General features: G+C 45.2%; 1 long non-coding RNA gene across 1 annotated transcript; it reads right to left on the bottom strand.

Annotated features, from left to right (window-relative positions):
- Positions 1–759: 759 nt before the first annotated feature.
- On the bottom strand, positions 760–2,733 carry LOC145803133 (uncharacterized). The gene is made up of 3 exons (XR_014345244.1): positions 2,487–2,733; positions 1,352–1,389; positions 760–1,074 (listed from the first exon to the last, which is right to left on the bottom strand). It is a non-coding gene; the product is annotated as an uncharacterized LOC145803133 (long non-coding RNA).
- Between the last annotated feature and the right edge of the window lie 7,506 nt (positions 2,734–10,239).

Here is a 10,239-nt window from a genome sequence, read left to right on the forward strand (position 1 = left end):
ACAAGAAGTGGGCAGTATTTCAAACCCCCGCACCTAGACCAGCCAGAAGCATCCGGAAAGGATAAGGAAGCTGAGAGACAAAAAGAAAAGCAAATCGAAGAAGAAGCTATACTGAAGCAGTTAAAGAAGATACAAGCAGACATCTCCATCTGGGGACCGCTTATGGCATCACGAGTACACAGGCAGGCTGTCTTTTCAGCCATGGACAAGGCCAAGCTCTCCATAGACACCACACCAGAGCAGCTAGTTGGATTGGTTTTTCCGGGAGGAGGTTCACCGATGTTGACCTTTTCTGACAAAGAACTACCGCCTGAGGGCGCAAATCACAATAAACCTCTCTACATCTCGGTGGAATGTAGAGGCAAATGGGTGCCGGTGGTTCTTGTCGATACGGGATCCGCTATCAATGTGTGCCCGTCAAGGACGGCATATGCAATCGGGTTGAAGCCCGCGGACTTCATACCAACTACTCAAGTGATCAGAGCCTATGACAACACAAGCACGGAGGTGATGGGGACTGTCAAGATTCAGACCCAGGTTGGTCCAGGACAACACAACATTGAATTCCATGTCTTGGACGTTCCCGCAACCTTTAACCTACTTTTGGGGTGACCGTGGTTGCACCAGGTCGAGGCAGTCTCTTCCTGTCACGCCCCAAACCCGCCCCTAAAAGTTTGGGCATGACCTATTCAGAAACGGACATGTAACCTGGTAACATAACATACGGGGCCTTATCGGAAGCATGAAAAAAAATGGAAATAATGAAACAAATAAACTCCATTGAGCTACTTCTACATGCCAGGATCTCATTCATCACATGCATTATAGTGGATAGATAAAGTTCCAACTATAACTCGAAGCATATACATACACATTTACAATGCCAGCCCCATGATTGGGCGTATACAAAAAAACAAACATGAAAGGATATACAACAACCTTAGAGGGACACCCATAAGCAAGTCAACATCTTAACAACTTGACAAAATAAATGGCTTATACAGTGCCTGGACATACGAAGGTTGACAAAAGAAAGCGGGCGTCTTGGCTAGGACTGACCACCTGATTGGTGACCTACAGAAACAGACATAATAGAGAGTGAGCCGGGCTCAGTGAATAGTAATACATAAATAAAATGATGCTTAACTTGAAACATAATACATGTCAATGTAATAGTCTGATTCTGTGCTAAGTACATAACGGCCTTAGGCCCAATCTTGTAACATAAACTTGATGGCTATAAGCCCTTGAAATGTGGTGGCACGAGGCCCTTGAAACATTGGCATAAAGCCCTTGAAACTTGTTTGACCTTGTAGTTTATTCAAACTTGTAACATATACTTGAAACATACCTCAGCATACTTGAACTTGTAACATACTGGAAACATACCTGAAACATACTTGAACATCATTCATTAATTCAAACGGAACATATTATAACTGGAGTGTTTCTTGTTGTATCATGTCACTATCATACGCTTAACAATAAGAGACTAATTCACATTCTCATAAGAGTCACATAATAATGCTAAACTTTGCACTTATATGGTAGATTCTGAAGAACTTCCAATTCATAAGCAACATAGCAACATAACTTCAAATTCATATGGATACACATAGCTACTCTTATATTTACTCAGAATCTATTCTTCAAGAATGAACATAAATTCTTTTGGGTAAATGACTTAATTCACGTGCTCTATTAATCAATAGTATACACCGTTGTTTAATCGTTCTAATAGAGTCCTAATGGTAACCGTTACATCATTCCCACGAGTTGACATAATTAACATAAAGTTAACAGGACAAAGTAAGCACATTTTCATTAGATTACAGATGACTTTATCGGTTTCACAATTCCACAGTTCGGCCCTTGGCCTGAGGGGTTCACATATTCACAATAGCCTTTAGGTTTCATAGATTCACAACTTATCACATCGGCCTTCGGCCCTTTGGATTCACAAGTTCACAAGTTTGGCCCTTGGCCTGATAGCTTCATAATTTCACAAATGGCCCCTGGCCACATAGGTTCATAGTTCACAAATGGCCCCTGGCCACATAAATTCACAAGTCGGCCCTTGGCCTCATAAATTCACAAGTCGGCCCCCGGCCTCATAAATTCACATATATATAAATTAGCTTTTGGGTTTCATAGGTTCACAATTCGGCTCTTGGCTTCATAGTTTCACAATTCACAATTCGGAAATTCATACTTCACAAATGGCCCTCGGCCACATCGTTTCATATTTCACAAGTTGGTGATCCATACTTCACAAATTCAAGATGCACATTTCACAAATCCTTTTTGATGTTTCCATAATTTCACAATGTTCCTCATATAGCATACACCTTTGATGTTTCCATAATTTCACAATATTTACGTAGCATACATAACATACATGTCAACATAATTCTTATGACAAAGATCATAACGTCGATAACAATAATCATTAATGGTTAAAGATACATCGAAGTACTACTACTCACAGTGCTACAACGGAGTGCTTGGCCCTCCTGAAGTATGCCCTCAAGATTGAAAGCAAGGAAGCTAGGTCAAGAGCATAACTTCGAAATTTCAAAATCCAATCGGTTGAAAATGTTGATCTTCACTTGTTCTTCATCGTTGATGCAAAATCCATGGTTGATTTGTTGATAAAAGTGGAGGAAATCAAGGTTTTTAGGGCTAAGTTTTCGGACATGGAAGGGGGGAGAAGAAGAGAGGAAAATAAAATGTAAGAAATGGTCCAAAAATCACGTTTTTTTTAGCTACTATCCCGCACAGCCCGCACGTACAGCGCTAATCCCCGCACGTGCAGCTCTGCTTCCAGCACAGGATGTGGAAACTTCAAACGGGTATAACTCTCTCATCCGGACTCCTTTCTAGGCCGTTCTTGTGTTCAAATTGAAGCCCCGGAAACAAGCTTTCCAATGGTTCCAACCTCACATTCAAATTCTAAGTGTGGAAGGAGAAAAGGGCAAAAGATTGATGGCTGGTCAAAAATTCAAACTCAAATTTGGGACTTTTTATCTAATCTTGTCTATATATCTTGTTAATGCTTCGATCAAGGTTCCAAACATCATCCAAAGGTCCCCTATTATAATATTTATAGTTCACTTGCCAACCCATCAATATCAAGAGTCCGAAAACCATACAAATTTTAAGGTGACAGGAACCACTATATATCAATCCAATGTGAATTTAAAATCCGAGTCGTTACACTTCCACCTTGCATCAGATGTTGAAGTACCCTCACGGGAAAGGGGTAGCTATTGTTTTTGGGAATTCGTCAATCCATCCGCCGCCGGAGGTGTCCACACCAGTCTTGGAGATCGAACATGGCACGGAGGATGTGTTCTTATCAGGGTTTACTTTGGCTGAGGCCCGAGTTGTGCAGAACATCATGGCTGTTAATGAGGGAGTGTATGTCAGTGCTTAATCTGTATACCTCATGAACAAGCTTCAACACATCCCCGGGATGGGATTGGGAAAAAGCGATTGGAAGGGCATCGCAGCATTGGTCGAAGTGCCACACAACCCGCATACCTTTGGCTTGGGTTATCTGCTCACCAAAGAGGACTGGGTAAGGAAGGGTAAAGAGATGGCTGGGAGAGCCAGAGCAAAGAAGATAGGGAAGCCTTTTGAGTTAATGCATCGACCCATTCAGGGTACCCTAAACGGACGCTTCGTCCGGGAGGGGAGGACTTTCCATTTTGTGGCTTCCCAGAGCCGTGGCTGAATGCGGAGAGGAAGCGCGTGCCAGGTTTCGAGATCTTCTTCGACCTGCAACTATCCGAGGATGACATTGTTGAAGAGCTGACGGACCCATCAGCTGAGGTTGAGCAGTGTAAGAAAGGGCAGTTTGAGGACACCGAACTTGAAACGGGGGTAGCGGTGGCATGTCTACTTTCAGATCCTCCGATCGACCAGGAGTGCTTAGGGGATAACTTCTCGGTATGCATGATCGGGAATGGAACGGTTGCGGGCCCACCAGCAACTATTTTGGATGCATCTATCGCACCCTCTCTCATTTGGCAGTATGAAGAGGGATTTCTATCCAGCAGCACCAGGTCAGGTAGTGAGCCGAAATCTGATTCCACCGAGTCTTGTGAGTCGGAATCAGGTTCCAGCTCGACTGAGTCTGAGTCTGGTAATCCTAGGGATGTTAACCCGGATGCCACAGTCTTGTCCAGGTCGTCTTTTTCTTTCTCTTTTGAGTCTGTTGTAACCGAAGAATCGGACGATTTGGATGTGCTTAATGAGAATCAAGTAGCTGTGGTTTCTGAGTACTTTTCTGTGCCCTTGATTTATTGCATTAACTCAGACTTTCAAAATTTTGATGAAAACGACGAGGACGAAATTCCTCCGGTTTTGCAACGTTTAATTGAACACGAGCAGGAAAGATTTGTTAAACCCCTAGTTGATGAAATCACTACAGTGAATATTGGTACTGAGGAGGACCCGCGGCTGGTCCAGATCGGGTCCACGTTGTCTTCGGAGGAACGCGAGCGCTTAGTCACTTTATTAAAAGATTTCAAAGCCGTTTTTGCGTGGTCCTAGGAAGATATGCCTGGAATCGATCCTGAGATTGTACAGCACCGGATCCCTCTTGACCCTGAGGCCCGACCCATCACGCAGAAACTTAGGAGGATCCGCCCGGATTGGGTTCTCAAGATTAACGAAGAGGTCACCATGCAAATCGACGCAGGCTTTCTGCTGGTATCCGAATACCCGACTTGGTTGGCCAACATCGTCCCAGTGCCGAAGAAGGATGGCAGGATCCGAGTATGCATGGATTTCAGGGATTTGAACAGAGCTAGTCCGAAGGACGACTTTCCCTTACCGCATATTGATGAGTTGGTGGATTTCACAGTGAGGCATGCTTTGCTTTCGTTCATGGATGGCTTCTTAGGCTATAATCAGATACTGATGGCACCAGAAGACCGGGAAAAGACTGCTTTCACCACCCCGTGGGGGACCTTCTGCTACAGAGTGATGCCGTTTGGGTTGAAGAATGCTGGAGCTACATATCAACGGGCCGCGACCACAATATTGCATGATATGATCCACAAAGAGGTTGAGGTGTACGTGGACGACATGATTGTCAAGTCCAAAGAAAGAGAGGGCCATTACACCACCTTGCAAAAGTTCTTTCAAAGGATCAGAGAATTTCGGTTGCGGCTAAATCCTTCGAAGTGTACATTCGGTGTTACAGCGGGAAAAATGCTGGGGTTTCTGATTGCCCAAAGGGGCATCGAGGTCGACCCTTCAAAGATCAAGGCCATCTTAGAAATGCCACCACCAAGGACTAAAAAGGAGGTGCGAGGCTTTCTGGGTAAAGTGCAATTCATAAGACGGTTTATCTCAAAATTAACCTTGACTTGTGAATCACTTTTTGGTCTCCTAAAGAAAGGCAAGAAATTCCAATGGGACGGCCGATGCCAAGCTGCTTTTGAACAGATCAAGGAATATTTACAGAACCCACCCGTGTTGTCACTGCCAGAACCGGGGAAACCGTTGATATTGTACCTTTCAATGACTGAGACCACGATGGGCTGTATGCTCGCGCAAAAATCAAAGGACAAAGTGGAGAGAGCCATCTACTACCTAACAAGAAGATGCTAGAGTATGAGACTCGCTACACGCCGTTGGAGAAGGCTTGCTTAGCTTTGGTATGGGCTACCAGGAAGCTGCGGAACTACTTGTTAGCTCACTCCGTAATGTTGGTTTCACGACTCAATCCCATCAAATACCTTTTCGAGAAACCAGCACTTATGGGTAGGCTAGCTCGTTCGTTGTTGTTGCTCTCCGAGTTCGACCTGAAATATGTGACACGCAAGTCAGTCAAGGGAAGAGCAGTGGCGGAGTTCTTAGCCGATCATCTAGTGGAAGGAGACGAAGCAGTTGAATACTTATTCCCAGATGAAGCCATTTTGCACATCGACGACGAGTATTGGACAATGTACTTTGACGGAGTGTCAAATCAGTACGGGTATGGGATAGGAGTGTTGCTGATAGCACCCAACAATTCCCGTATCCCTCTAGCCTTCAAACTCCAGTTCAAAGTCTCGAACAACGAAGCAGAATATGAGGCATGCATTGCCGGTCTAGAAGCAGCCCTGGAACTAGGGGCAAGACGGTTGGACGTCATCGGGGATTCGAACCTTGTTGTGTCTCAAGCAAAAGAAGACTGGAAAGTCAAAGAAGAAAAAATGATGATGTATCACCAGACCTTGGCCTTGTTAATTCCTAGGTTTGAGAAGCTAAACTTTGCTCATCTTCCAAGAGAGAACAACAGGTTCGCAGATTCTTTAGCAACTCTATCTTCCATGATAGACATCCCGTTTGGAGTTCGGATGCGTCCAGTCATCATTGACCATAAATTTGCGCCAGCCTATGAGTCGATTACTGCTATAGATGAGGTTCAGGACGAAAACCCCTGGTATTACGACATTTGGAATTTCTTGGAGAAGGAAGTGTATCCGCCAGGGATAAATGCCAAGGATAAAAGGGAAATCAGAAGAATGGCCGTTAAGTTTATCATCTGTGGGGGTAAGCTGTATAAGAGAGGTCATCTGGGAATGCAAAAGCTATGTGTCAAAGCCGAGGAATCGAAGCGCCTGATGGAGGCCGTCCATGGAGAAGAATGCGGTGCGCATATGAACGGAGTAATGCTAGCACGGAAGATCCTCAGACAGGGTTACTACTGGTACACCATGGAGGAGGATTGTATCGGTTTTGTTCAGCGATGCCACAAGTGTCAGATTCATGCAAACCGCGTGAACATCCCGCCGTCGAAGCTGTACAACATGACGTCGCCATGGCCATTTTCAGTTTGGCGAATTGAAGTGATCGGGGCTGTCACTCTGAAGGGGTCAAATGGGCATGAGTTCATCCTGGTCGCGATAGATTACTTTACAAAGTGGGTCGAGGCCCAATCATATGCGGTGTTGAAGGCGTCACACGTTGCAAAGTTCATCAAGAACAATATCATCTGTCGCTACGGGGTCCCGAATGAGGTCATTTCAGATAACGGTTCCCACTTTAAGAAGGAAGTGATTGACTTGTTGGAAAAATACAACGTGGCCTTTCGTAAGTCATCCACATACCGGCCGCAAACCAACAGAGCGGTCGAGGCCGCCAACAAGAATATCAAACACATACTGCAGAAGATGGTGGAAACCTATTGGGATTGGCCAGATAAGCTGCCATTTGCTCTGTGGGGCTACCGGACGTCAATCAGAACTTCTACCAGAGCAACTCCGTATTCATTGGTTTATGGGATGGAGGCCATTCTACCTATCGAGATTGAGGTTCCGTCACTGCGAGTATTAGCTGAGTGTCAAATAGCCGAAGTAGATTGGCAGCAGAGCAGGTTTTAGGAACTCATGCTTTTTTATGAGAGAAGACTGATAGCACTATACCATGTTCAAGGTTATCAGCGCAGAATTGCCCGGGCTTTCAACAAGAAAGTTAAGTCTAGGAATCTAAAGGAAGGAGATTTGGTGCTCAAGGACAACCGAGCTCCCATCCATGACCCAAGGGGCAAGTTTAGACCTAATTGGACTGGTCCCTACATCATCAAAGCTATCTGGTCAGGTGGAGCTGTGGTTCTGATGGACCTAGATGGCCTGGAATTTTCCCAACCGATCAACATGGACAAGTTGAAGAAATATTACCCCTGAGATGCTTGCTAGGTCAAAAACCCGAAAGGGCAACCTAGGCAAAAGTTAGAGCACAAAAAAAATTGGAAAATATAAAAACTGAGCTCGCAAGGTTGAAAACCCGCAAAGGGCGACCTTGGCAAAAGTTATAGCGTAAAAGGAGAGTGAAAATACTCGAGTGAACCTAAGCCTGAACTACGTAAGGCTTGATTCCCATCTTTGGGATACGTAGGCAACTTCATCCTGAAGTTTAGCCATAAACTTTTCCCCGATCAACTTTGTCCATTTGATCATCTCGGTCATCTTTGTCTATCAGCATTCAAGAACTTTGATTAAGATCTCCGGTGCAATGCTATTCAGACTAGGGGCAACTTTCCGTTGCCATGCAGTGCCGCGGTACTCTTCAGACTAGGGGCAGCTTTCCAATTGCAGGGATCTGGGGTTGTGCATCTCAGTGACAGATTTTAGGCGTGTCCAGTTCTGATCCATATCGAAAATGGTTTTGAAAAGTTTTAATAAAAGTTGACTTTGTTCAAATTAATCTCTTTACAACTAAGACTATTTTTGGACCAAAGCGGAAAATTTTCAGTACCACAACCTTCAATTTCATTGATTTCAAAATAGAGTTCTCCTGCTCTTGCATACAATCGAAGTTCCTTTTTATTACATTCATAAAGAAAACTTGAAAGTACTAATAAAGCAATAAATCTGGGGCATAGTCAAGTCAAGTATCCCTGCGCCCCCTCCCAGAGCTGGTCGAAGCCGCTGATGCCAAGCTAGGCCCAATCTGTGCCTCTTCATTGACCCAATCCAAGCACTCGTCAGACAAATTGCAACTGAAAGTAGGAGCGGGGGCCAGGAGTTCTCTCGTCCTTCATGCTATGGCATATCGGGCAAGCTGTGCACCACGAGCCGGGAAGGCAGCCGGATACTCTATCCCCTCTGGCGAGCAAGCCTGATCATGACCGAACTGGCGTTGGAACCGAAACGGAAAATAGAATACACAGTGAGTCAGACCAACCAACTGGATCCCGGTCTGTCGGAACATGCTATAGCTCATTGCTGGGAGATTGAGCCGTGGGCAACGCCAAGCGATGCGATCTGCAGACAAATTGCACATCCAGTCGAACCACCATCCCTCATCAAGGGCATCGACTAAGCGTTGCCGAAAGAAGTAGCCGCGGGCTGAGTAGGCTGGGCAAGAGTCCACAACCTGCAATTTATCCATCAACCATACCTGGGGAGGGATGAAAAATGAGAGAATAAAGAATAGAGAGATGTACGATGATAGAAAACTGAGCAAAGGGTTTTGTGAGAAAAACCGAGCCTGAGGGCCGAGTGATGTGAGCAATACATACGTGAGATTGGGTGCGAAACATTACCTGCAGCAGTAATGGACTCCCCGCAAATCTGGTCGTCTCCCGACGATAGAAAGCATCCAAGCCCATCAGTGTCTCAACCAATGTCATGACAATACAACTCTTTCCTTCCTTCAAGCCTTGATCAACTTCAATCAGGCGAATGCTAGATCCACCAAAGCCCGACGCAAACAAGAAGTGAGATAGCATGCACAAGCTGAGGGCATGCTGTCGGAAACCTTGCCAATGATGGTCGCTGCGGTCACCGGTGTCAGAAAAGCGATAAACCAAGCCGAGGATATCCAGATCCCCGTTGCAGATCAGAGACCGAGCATCATGTGGGGTGAGCCCACACATCTCTCCTAAAGCTTGGGCGTGACCAAAGCGAAACTGAGGCAAGATCTCTTCATAACGTTCAGATTCCATCAAAACTTGAAAATCTTCGAAAGTTGGACATACCTCTTGCCCGCCGAAGCTAAAGAGGTGCGTCACTAGGTTCCAAAACCTCGCCGCGGCATGGAGGAAAGGAAGGTGCAGCAGAGTACGGCTCAACATGAATAGTGCATTCAAGCCGAAACCCCGAAAGTTTAACTTTTCCGAGCCATCTAAGGAAGCAATCCAAGTTGTGAGATTTTCAACGAAAAACGCCTCCATTTTGGTGCAAAACGGATATGAAATGAATCAACCATGGAGCTAGAACTTTTAAAGTGGATAACGCACTGTTCAAGTGGACACGTGTCGAAAATTTGGTGGTGGCTGGGCTAAGTGGCCGGCCAGCCACCTTTTCTGGCAGGCCGGCCACCCCTCTCCCCTCAAATGCAAAAAGCTGGTCGACCAGCCCCAATAAGTGGCCGGACATGCTCCAAAATGCGTATTTGGCCCTGTTTTACCCTCCAGAAGAAAGTTCCTAGCATTTCGATGCACCGGGAGTATCGAGGGCCTCCATTTCTCTCAGTTTCGGATGCGTTTCGTCGCCCAGATCGTTTGAAATACACGTTGTTTATAGAGTTGTTGTTAAATCTTGCTTATCGAGTTGTTGCTTTGCTTATCGAGTTGTTGTTTTGTCTGTTGAGTTGTTTATCGAGTTGTAAGTTTCGTCGAGCTGTCAAGTTTTGTGCATTGAGTTGTTACCTTTTGTTTAATCAATTTTTGTCGCGTCTTGCTTATTGAGTTACCAACTTTGTTGTGTTTTTCTTATCGAGTTGTAAACTTGCTAAGGT

This window comes from Camellia sinensis, chromosome 11 (assembly GCF_055761805.1).
Source record: "Camellia sinensis isolate YWXY chromosome 11, ASM5576180v1, whole genome shotgun sequence".
In the NCBI taxonomy this organism is placed as follows: Eukaryota; Viridiplantae; Streptophyta; class Magnoliopsida; order Ericales; family Theaceae; genus Camellia; species Camellia sinensis.